Consider the following 12,349-nt stretch of genomic DNA (forward strand, 5'->3'; position numbering starts at 1 on the left):
CTGTGATTCTGTCAATTTTCCTTGAATTATACACAATGTGGCTATCAGACTTCATTGTTAAGCCATGACCTGCAAAAAACATCAAGGAACCAGAAAATAAGGTGGATGGAAATATCAGTAAGGGAAAAAAATGAAATCATTTGAAAAAAAAAAAGTTGAAAATTGACTTGAATGGGTTAAAAGTAGAAAAAATAGGTGGAAAAGTAGGGAAAATGGTAGAAATGGGTGGAAAAGTGTTGAAAATCGGTTAAGCAAGTAATATGGTTAAAAGAGGGAAAATGTGGTAAAGCTGCAAAAATTGGTTAAGAAAGGTAAAAAAGGGTCAAAAATGGGTGGAAAAGTGGTGAAAAGCTGTTCAAAAGTGGCAAAAATATGGTTTGAAGAGGGGGAAAAAGGAGGTAAAAGAGAGTGGGTTTAAGAGGGAAGACGGGCAAAGATGGGTAGAAAAGAGGTGAAAAGCAGTTAAAAAGTGGCAAAGTTTGGTTAATAGAGGCAGAAATGTGTTCAAAGTAGAAAAAATGTATAAAAAGGGGGCAGAAACAGTGATGAAAATGGGTTAAAAAGTGGCAGGAATAAGTATTTTGAACATCAGAACCCAATAAAAGCTTGACAGATTTCTCCTCAAAAATGACGCAACTGTTAGCCAGGGCACCGGGATCAATGCTACTGATCATCAGTAAATCACAACCAGGAAGGGAACATGGCCTGGGTTTTTCAGGGGCCCAGCCAATGTGGGCTGGCCTGCATGCAGTATCACACTGTCATCCTGTCTCACTTGATACAATAGAATCTGTGCTGCAAAATATTTGTTTAATTTAGATAAAAAACAGTGCGCACTATGGCTCAGTATTACCTAATCACATTCATGTGTATTCATACACATTTCCATGCCAGGAGTAAATGTGCTGCCACCCACTGACTCAGTGGTAGGTGGGATCAATTTGGGATTAAATGTCCCATAGGACACAGTGCCATGTGACTGCAGGGGAGTTCGTGCCCCTGAACTTCTGGTTGAGACAAACAACTAAACCAACATTACAGTCCAATTTAGACTGTGCGAGTGTTGACTTCACACCTTCATCTAATCGTGTCTATCACTAAAATAAATTGTTTACAAAGGAATATTCACATCATCAATGTATGCAAGCACTAAATAATTTCACATGAATCTAAATTTAGACAAAAACAACATTTTAATGGTTGAATGAGTCTTAAAGGTATTTGAATGTTTTGCAGCAATGCTAAAACATAAATAGATATGTAACTTGAAAATACTGTCATCTTTGAATGACACAGTCGTACCCGTAGTGAATAATCCAATGTGATCCTCCATCCCAGAAAGTTTGTCTGCCAGCACAGCTCACCCTGACATGGCCTGTTCATTTGAGACACTGAAATGGAAAATCGCTAATCACAACATTTTCAAGTTCATTCAAAACTTCCACAACTAATTATACTTCATTAAAAATGACATATTGACGAGGCAGTTCATCAAACCAGACATGAGTTCATAGGAAAAAGACTGTGGGACATGATCAGAAGAACTCAGCTCCATTCAGGCAGTAGGTCTCACCCTGTTCTCAAACTGCTGACTTGCTACTGCAAGTTTAGAAAGAGTCTAGGAGTTCAAACCATTTTCCCTTTCAAATTTGAAATAAAATTAATGACACATCTAATTATTTTACAGTATTGTTTGTTTGCAGGTTTTCACATGAATGGTTTAAACTGTAAAACATTAAAGAATTGGCAAGAAAACCTCTGAAACATCTTGATAACTCATTGCTGTATTACATTTATAATTACAGACACTTATTAAAGGGCGCAACCCGACTTAAATAAACATAATACTAAAGAGCTGTTTGGTTTTATTTAAACTCCTTTCTGGATAATTCTACAGGTTCACTCTTTTATCTTTTTGTTCCTTTTCTCCAACAAGACATGAGCCACCCCAGCGTCAGCTATAACCTGTAAACTCTGTCATCATGCTTTTACCATGTTGGTGTATCTCGGTGCCAAAATTCCCAAGGCCTTAGCTAGACCATTAGGTGTGCATGTGCTGGCTGGGGATCTAAGGACAGGTTCACAGAAGGTCTGCCTGGCGCTGGAAATGCCAGTGATGCTGCTCAGCAGCCTGGGCCAGGTCTTCTCTCATCGTGTTTCAAACTCAAAATTGCCCGCGAGTAATCCACCCCAATTGAAAAGCCATTCAGTCTGATAACACACACAAACACTGAGTGGGCACACATGTATGTGGAGCTGTGTCTTTATCCTCAGGTGCTGTTTTGCATCTAAAGTGCTTGGCTTGACTTTAAATGAGGAGCTGAAGCCATGGAGTGCTACTTCAGGGCAAGGAGTGTCTAATTAAAGCTCCGCTAGGCATTCACAGCGTCAGCCTCAACACCACTACTCATCAGTCATCTGTCATCAAACAGCAGCAGAACAAGTGCTGTCCACACCTCAGTCAGGTGTGTTTTGAGTAACTGTGTGGATCAGGATGTCATGACGTTTTGGATGAACTGTTTCAAAGGCAGGATAATCTTTTAACTAACGCTTAATCACTTTAAACATACTGAAATCAACAGCCTGGTAGAAATGCACACAGATATTGAAAAAGATCATTTTAAATGCATTTATTAGCAGATTTAAAGCAACAACTACACTGCCAGGAGGCTAGCAGTGGCAGAAAAAGAGCAAAACAGTGCAGCATCCTGAAAGAGGATGGGCACATATGAATTATAGCTAGCCATATTTTACTGGAAATAAAAAAACTGTTTTAAACTCAAGACCACTCATAAGGTGGATAAAGGGGAGAGCTGAATAGGCCAAACTGGGGCCCATGGAGGTCAGCAAAAGCATGGTGTGAGGATACTCACTCCTGCTGCTAACCGAGGCAGGCGAGGCAATCATTCAACTCACCTGCATAGTCAGGTGTGTGGCTGATTAGCCTTGATGATGACCAGGTGTGGGAAGCTTATACTCCTGAGCTCCAGCTCTCTTTGCTGACTCATTATCTCACCTTCAGAGGTACTGAGAGCATCTCTCTGGGTTTTCTAGTGTGTGTGTTTGCATGACAGAGTTTTCACAAGCCTTTATGAAACCTTCTAAAAGAAGGTTTAGTTTAGTTTACCAGTCACTGAAAGATCTTGGTGTATCAGGGCTGAGGGTTTCTAACTCAGCCATTTTTGGTTTCCTTTTTTAAGCTGGTCTGGTTGCCTTTGCATTTCATTTGAGCTTTCTCAGTCTCTCATATTGTTTCAGTTTGTTGTCAGCTGCTGTTTAGTTTCTTGTTTATATTTAGAACGGGAGCTTTTAGGTTAACCAACATATAACTTTTGTTTTCTTTTCCCCCCTCCTATTGATCACTTGCGATCTTAGTGGTTGTATTAATTGTGTCCTGACGTCCTGACACATGGTCTATTGTAAAGTTAAGCTGTGATAAGCATATATATATATATATATATATATATATATATATATATATTTTACCTGAATAATAACCACTCTTATCAAAGCAATAATTTTTCATTGAGTAATACCATAGTATATAGCGTACTTCAAAACCCAGGATTTTAAGAACATGATTAAAATGGGTTACCAGAGGAAAAATTGGCCGCAAGTGGGATAAATTAACATAAAAAATAGAACACTGTGGTTAAAATTGGCAAAAAACAACAACAACAACAAAACATAAAACTAATGAAAGGAGTAAATACAGGCAAAAATTGGCTTAAAGATTCAAAAACAGGCAGAAAAAGTGGTGACAAGAGGTTACAGGTGACAAAAATAGATATAAAGTGGCAAAAATGGGCAGAAAGGATGTTGAAATTGGATTGAAAAGTGGCAAAAAATTTGGTTAATAGCGCCAAGATGTGTTTAAAGTGGCAAAAATTGATAAAAAAAATGGCAAAAACAGGTAGAAAAAGGGTGCAAATTGATCAAGAGTGGCATCAAGACTAGCACCAATGCTACTGATCCAACACACATAGGGATACTACTAATAAATCATAACTGGGGAGGGCCCTTTCTCCGTGTGGTTTTAGGGGCACAGGGAAATCTGTGTGGTCTGTTTGAACTTCATCTTCACAAATACAGGCTGTAAAGTGTTTTAAAACAGTGTCAGTATTACTCATATATTTTTGACTGTATTTGTCTTTGAACCCTCCTAAAGGATGGATTTTTGGGGGGTAAATTTCTCTGGACTCCTCATGCCTTTTATACATCAGGAGACTTTAAAAATATTCAAAAAGACTGTCATCTGACACCCTTTCACATCTGAAGACAATGGGCCAATAACTCATATTTTTTAGATTTTCAGTCAAAGAATAAGAATTTGCTGGCTGGGGATCTTAGTAGGTAGATTGATTGATTGATATTTTTTCATCATTGCGAAAATCAATAAAACATTTAAAACATTTTTTAAAGCAGCTCAGGGAGGCTGTTTTATGTTGTTTCATGCAATGACAATAAACTCCATCTAAAATATCGGCAGGGAATTCAAGGATGGCAGCAAGTTCTGTACCTCTTTTTCCTTCTCCCTTTGTGTGGTACAAAGAGGAGAACATGTCAACAAGACGCCACAACTCCATCAGTTTCTCAGGAATGTGCCAGGAAGGTGACATATTATATGTAGAGGATTGCATAGTTGTAATTCAGTCAGGAGAGACATATACAAGTTTAACAATGATTTATATTACAAGTTTGGAAATGTTTGGCAATATTTGGAATTGTGAAATATCTTTGGCGTATAGACTCCATCGTGATGCCTTTTTGAACTTGAAGGGGTAGTGAGGCGGACCGCAGGATAGGATACCCCCCTGGAGTCTAGATACTGGCGGTGGTGATGGAAGGAGTAAGATAAGATGAGACTTGATGAGACTTCTGTGGAGTAGATTTCAGAGGCACTTGACCCAGATGCTGCTGAGATGTAATGGAGGTGGCTGGGGAAAAGGAGGGTTGCAGCGATCGCACTGAAACGACTGACAGTGAAGGAAAGAGAAGAGATTTTAAAATATGCCAGCTGCAGGATGATTGGATTGAGAGAGGTTGTGGCTGAAAGGGATTGGCTCAAAGCTTAAGTGAGTGGACGCCCATTGATTACTAGAGCGGGAGCAGGAAAAAGGGGGACAGGTGACTGAGTGGTTACTAATGAATGAAAGGGTGAATTGAAATGAACCGGGTTTCCTGCTTGAACTTACACATAAGCTTCATTTGAACATATTTATTCCAGTTAGTGGGTTTCACTGACATTTGCCTCCCTGAAGAACTGGAGGTCTAAACAGCACTACTCCCAGCCTGTATCCATCATTTGTGTTTGCTAGTTTCATTATGGGTTTGTACGTCAGCATTAGCACCATGGGTGACTGAGGATAGACTATTTCAGTGTGAGCAAAATATTGCATACATTATCTATACTTTTCTAAAATGCTGAGTAATTGGAACTCTTTAGGACACAATTATAAAAGCACCATAGGTTTGCTTGTCTGTGATCTAAAGGTTCAACAGAAAATCAGTGTCAAACAACTGCTAAACTGGCTATAAACTTGATAAAGTAATGCTAAAGTAATGCTTTCAAAAGTCTTTTAACCAATCAGCTTTTAATTTCCTAACGCAAACTATTTTCCTAATGATAAAATAGGTGGTCAGAATAAAAGTATTTGTTTCAAAGTAAGATCATCATCTGTGGGTATTCTAGGAGGATTGTGGGTAAGAGGAAATCACACAAATTTGGAGCCACACCAAGACTTGAAAGAAGAAATACTGCTAGCAGATCAGGATTGACACTTCATTTAGCAAACACAATCATTCCATCATCAGATGTAAGCCTCTTAGTCGAGGATAATGAGGGAAAGGCAGAATAAAGGAAGTTAAAACAAACAGGAACGTTGGAAGTCAGTGTGATCCCTTCCTGCCTACTATAAATTTCCTCTGACAGCTGCTTCCACTCACAACTCCTTTACACACTCCCTCATTTACAGTCAGGTATATAACCAGGTCCTGCTCAGGCTTATTGCATTACTCAAGCAGCATATTTATGCATATTGCGTCTGGTGGAAATAATTTACATTTGGTGGTCTGCCATGTCAAATCACTGATTGACTTGACTTTATGGTTGTGCTGAAGTGGAACCACTAATGTTTCCCCCCCTGCCAGCCTCCTCTGACATACCAAATAACATTTTAATGAGGTTTACCAGAGGGACCAGAGCAGGGCCACTCTCTGGGTAATTTTCTGAATTTTTGGTCCACTGAAAAACCCCAAACATAAATCAAGATCAGTGTTAAAGTCGTGTGGGTGATGCTGTGCAGGGTGGACTGGCAGAGCTGAGCACCACTATGCCGACTGCAGAACCGACCAGAATGAACTGAAGTCAGGAAGGTAAATAAATAAGCACTGGAAGATCCTTAGGTATGCACAGAGGTGCTAAGGCCATGATAAAGTGATGCAGCACTCCCTACACATCTGAGTATTCAACACACCATTAAGATCTGAACAGAGACTTAGAGTTAAAATGGTCTGGATCATACCAGCCATAATCATGCATATTTGGACTCTAGGGACACAGAGCAGACCTGCACCAGACAACCTGAGCGGTCTGGATGGTTCATACTGGACTAGAAGGTCTCTGATGTATTTTGGATCTTAACCATTCAGTGCTTTATAAGCTAACAGGAGTATTTTAACGTCTATTCTCTGACAGACAGCGAGCCAGTGTAAAGACCTCAGAACAGGCATGATGTGGTCCACTCTCTTGGTCTTAGTGAGGACTCGAGCAGCAGCGTTCTGGATCAGCTACAGTTGTCTGATTAACTTTTTAGGCAGACCAGTAAAGACACTGTTACAGTAGTCAACTTGACAAAAGATAAATGCATGGACAAGTTTTTCAAGGTCCTGCTGCAACATTAGTCCTTTAATCCTTGAAATATTCATGAGGTGATAATAAGCTGACTTTGAAATTGTTTTTTTTTTTTTTTTTTTTGTGGTTTTTAAAATTCGGGTTTGAATCCATGACAACACCCAGACTTCTGGCCTGGTCTGAGGTTTTTAACTGAAGTGACTGGAGTTGCATGCTGATTTTTAGAGATTCCTCCTTGGGTCCAAAAACAACTACCTCAGTTTTTTCTCTGTTCAACTGAAGAAAATTATGGCACATCCTTTCAGTAATTTGTTCCGTGCATTTACCCAGTCCTTGTAAATAGTCACCTGCATGCTATAGTAAATGTTTTTCATGCATTTCATCTTTCACCCAGAAAGCCTCTGTGATTTACACTATTTTGCCATGCAGGCTTTGGCTGCCTGCTTCGTGCTCTTCCGTCTCAGTGTATCTCAACTGAGCAATTTTGACTCGAGTGAAGATGACATGCTGTTTACTGTGGATAGAAGGAGATACTTTTATGAGCTGAAGCACACAGAGGAACTCCTACACATGTAGACTTAGCAGAAAGAACAAAGGGAAAGAAACTTTAGTGGAGATTGGTTAGCAAGAGAGATTTAACTTACCTGCTGGTATAGGTGTAGAAACTGTGAGCCATGTCCACGAGAGCTACCTGGAACTTAGTTCCCACACTTCTTCAGGACATTTCGATTGAGGATAGCAGCCCACAGACTCCTACAGGCTGCATCACATCCCATCCAGAGTTCCTTACCTTACTGGATGCTTGTGATTTATGGACCATCTTGAACTTTCTAAAGATAAATTGGAAAATCTGGCCCTGACCATTAAAGCTGTCACTTCTTATGGCTGATAATTAGACAAGGTATAGTTTGTCCCCCGTATGTTTACATTATAAAAGCATTGCATCAGCTGTCAAAGTGGAAAACTGAGCCGAAATAACTAGTTTTGGATCAGTTCAGTCATCTTATGTTTGTAATTTGTTCAAGCATTTATCAAGGCAACATAACATTTTTGGCATCAGGCTCTGACCTCATTACTCCTCACAGATTTATTTTATACTTTTGAGGAGTGACGGGATAACATCTTAAACCCCAGTTGGAGCCAACAGGTGGATGTTGGGGTGGAGGTGGGTTGAAAGCGAGAGCATGGTGCTGATTCAGGGCAGAGCAGAGGAAGAGACCAGAAAACTTGCAGCTTAAACAACTAAATTAGAGGATGCGAGTCGTGTGATTTGATTAAGATGCATGTCAAGCGTGCTCGAGGTTACTGCCCAAACTAACCCGTGGGCTTCGTTACACTGACTTGTTTCTTTTGACAAAGCCTGCAGACCCAAACAGCTGTTCAGATACAATGAGGCAGAGAGCACGTTGTCAAAGCTTGCATTGTAAAATAGAGCACAAATTATCCCTTTAAAAGATGTAAGAAACATCCAGTGATGCTTATATTAGAAGTGATGCTTATCAATCAATAAAAGTTTACATTTGATGAGGGAAACGTTAAAACGTTCACAGCTTTCTTGCAGGAATGCAAGAGGATAAAGTGAGGTGCCACTTTATAGATTTTTTTAATAACTGTCTAGTGGAAAAAAAACTGCTTAATTTATTACAAATGGTTGCAGTAAACTTTTGAAATTCAGAGGATTTTATAAGACTTCAGTAAAAAAAAAAAAAGATGATTACCATTCGGTGTTAGTGCTTTTTAAATGTCAGGTGGAACTCAACACCTTTGATTCCTCTTCTCCAAATATTTTTTGCAAATCTTCCAGGCAAACATTTTCCATATGCCACCTGTTTCCTGAATTTACAATAATGAAAATCATGCAACACTAACTAGATGTAGAGGATGCATTTCAGAGGATAAAAATATGTGCCATCTAAAGTTTAAGACCAATCACAAATAAAAATCAGATTTACTTTCTTGACCTTAATATCTTATTTAGGACTTCTGAAGGATCAGTGGAAACCAGGATCAGTGGAAACCAGAGGTGAAACCCTGTAATAGAAACCATGGACACAGACATGAGATTATTTTAAAGTCTGTCAAACTTGTTTCAACTTTCTCCTTAGCATTACCATCTTCTGTGTTTTAAGTAACAAGTGCTGCTTTTTTATTGAAATCTGCTGTGATGCTTTACCACTCAGCTAAATATCTTCAAGTTAAAGTTTGGATTAAAATGATGAGTCAGTAGAGAGAAGGTCATGGCTTCTTTCACGGTGAGCTGCAGTGGTAAACTAACAGAAAACTAGTCTGACATGCTTCTAGCCAGAAGAGATGGATGGCTAAGAAACAGTCGAAGATATTATGAGGTTCTTGGCAGAGTCATTTTATTAATCACACAACATCTGCCTTTAAGTGACCAAAGGAAAAACAGATGTTTGATTTCTGAGGATTCAGGGACAGAGATGCACATGTACGTAGAATATAAAAGCAGGTGGTCAAAGAAAGTTTACGTGGCTCCTATACGACTGTTCAGCTGTTGGTCATAAAATCATAAAGTGTTTCCATTTAATGCCATTTAGATAAAACAAAGAAGAATAGCACAATATGTTATTTTCTTTCAAAATACTGAGAAAAATATGACCTGTAACCAGTTGCATAATCTCCTCTGCTTTTAGCTGTTAAAAGATAAAGTTGTAACAATGTATGAGAGAAAAAAACAAGTTAACAAGCATGGTAGGATGGAGGGGGATTTCTCTGCTTTCGTCTCTTTATGTCTGCCCTAGAATTTAGTGTGACCCCCAGTTAAGATTAAAATTTTACTACTTATTTACAACGGCACAATCACTTTTAAGAGGGCCATAAAAAGAGAGCCTTTCCAGTCATTTTATGTATAAATAGAACTTTAACATTGCTCTGAAATGTGCCACGGTTCTTGGCACTAAAAAACAGAAGTGGTTAGAAACCAGAGTGATTTAGAGTATTAACATTCCATATCATTAAATGGGATAAACTATAGGCTCCAGCCCATTCCTGAGCCTTCATCACAGCTGAACTGAGGCTGTGATCCAGAAGCTCCCAGCCTGCTTTAAAGAAAAACAAATGCTTTTATAATGGTTCAGTTTGTTTGAGAAGTCAATTATGCTCATAATTTGATTTTCCATTGTAATTTAGAATAACACCGTTTTCTTTTCCCATCTAGCAATAATTGTTGTCTTCTGCTGAGATCAACAGCAGACTTTAACTCACGAATGAGCTGATGGGTTTGCTGAGCAAGACAGTGTGGCATTCGGGGTATCCAAGCATGTGGACGAAAGTCAGTCTTTTGCTCCTTGGTCCTTCTGGGCCTGGATGTCGGCTGATGGCCAGAGGTGCCAACTGGACTCCTTTGTGACAACTTCTCTTCAGTGCATCTTTGGATATCATTGGCCAGACTGTGTGTCTAATGCTGACGTGCTCAGGAATGGCAGCTGTCCTTTAATGGGCACCTGGTGTGCCCAATCCAGCTTACTGCACACTGGATGCCCAGGACCCTGTGGGCTGGTCCAGATGTGTGTGTGGGGGGGTGGGGGGGGGGGTGATCGTGTGTTGTGGAGGAGACAGCTGGGGGAGAGATGGGGCATGGGCCTGGCACAGGTCTGGAGGATGGCCACCAAGAGGCTAGAGCAGTACGGGACCAAGGCTGATGCGGCAAAGTGCCAATCTGGCAGATGCTCCCATACCTGACCTGATAACAATTATGGACTCATCCCAGTGTCACAAGAGGAGAACCAAATGGACTGGCTACGATAAGGAGCAAATGACCTCCCATTATAGGCTTATGAAAAACAGTGAATTGTAAAATCCAATGGCAATCCTAACTCAGATAAATAAGTTGAAGTAACTTATTTTAAAAAATGTGTACTTCTTACTAAGTTTTATTGAGTACCACTAAACGACAGGGTAGAAAAATCATCCATACTCCTCTTTTGAATGATGCCAACTAAAAAGAATCAAGTAAAGCCAAAGCTGGGTTTTAAACCTGCTGCCTAACACCCAAAGGCCAGTAGGTGGCAATAACTACATCGAGTTAGGACTGGGGGATAAAGAAGAAGAACTGCATTTGTTTGAAAACTGGAAAGAACATGACAGAGGGATAAGCGAAAAGATGAGTCCACCAAATTAAACAAGTGTATCAACGTGATGGGAGCGTGCCAGCTACACCAAGAATGAGCATGGGTTTATTTAAGACGGTGAGTGCCCAGTTGAATGACTAGAAAAAAGTTTTGGCTGAGATGTCACAGTCTCGATGCAGCATACAAGATCACTCAGAGGTGCACGCCTAGGTCAAGGTCATATATCACAGTTATAATATGTGAGTGTTCTTTTACTCATTAAATCATTTAGTCGAAAGAGAAGAAAATATTTTGTGTCACCTGTAAGTGAGTAGTTAAATTCGAGCTTTCAGTGCAGCATAAATGTACAGCAGTGTCTCAGTACTTCTTCATGACTTTGGAATAAATAATATGCAGTGTAGGTTCACACATGAGGTGCAAAACATTTACAGAAGATTATGAGATTGAAGACTTTTAGCACATGGCCCCATATCTTTGTGTATACAATGGCATTCATTTTTTTTTATGACAGACACTAATCAAGAATGTTTATGCAATCCTTACCTAAAACCTTTTCAGCTAACCAAAACAAATATTTGTCTTATTCAGGAGAGGTGTGTGCAGAGGGCTCTCAGCTGATCAGCGCCTCATCAACCCGGCCAAAGTTTGTTATAGAGAAACGAGCTGTTAAAATAAATCTCTAGGCTTATTGTTTTATATGACTGCTGCAGGAGAAATCAAGAAGACGGAGTAGGGTCTCAGCTATGGTGCAGAGCAAGGTAGAAACAGGCACCTCAATTGAATGCCCCAGGTTCAAAGGTAGCAAAAAGATGAAAAAAAAAAAATGTTGGGTCATAGTAACCTCTGATGAGAGACTAACGTTGGATTATGAAAGTTACATAATACATTTGTAACTTTACCTTAAGAAAATATTGTCTCTTTAATAATACACACAATCTGTTTGCATTACAAAGGCAATTAATGTGTTAAAAATGGCATCTGGATCTTAGGATAATTAGCTTATTTATGACCATACCTCCATATTGTATAGTGAAAAAATATGGTGAGTGATTTGCCCTGCAAAAAATGATTCAATAAATCACAGACATTGTCAGTCATCACAGGAGTAAAAAGACAGACGTCTGCTGCAATTCTCCCAAGTTATCCACAGGTAATGCTAATCCTGTGAATAGGGCTGAATGTTATTTTTGACTCAGTAACTGATTCTGTGCAAACCGTAGTGAAAGTGAAAAGCAACTTTTCACAGAAAATAGCTGGGGAAAAAGTAGAATTACTTATTTTAACAACTGCCTTAAAAGCAGAAACAATTTGTTACTTTCTGCCCTTGGCTTCAGTTGAAACAGCCCCATTATCCTTTTGTCATGGCTTGTTGTCTGGTTTTATACAGGATTCAGACAGTGGTGAG

This window comes from Cheilinus undulatus, linkage group 15, assembly GCF_018320785.1.
Source record: "Cheilinus undulatus linkage group 15, ASM1832078v1, whole genome shotgun sequence".
Classification (NCBI taxonomy): Eukaryota; Metazoa; Chordata; class Actinopteri; order Labriformes; family Labridae; genus Cheilinus; species Cheilinus undulatus.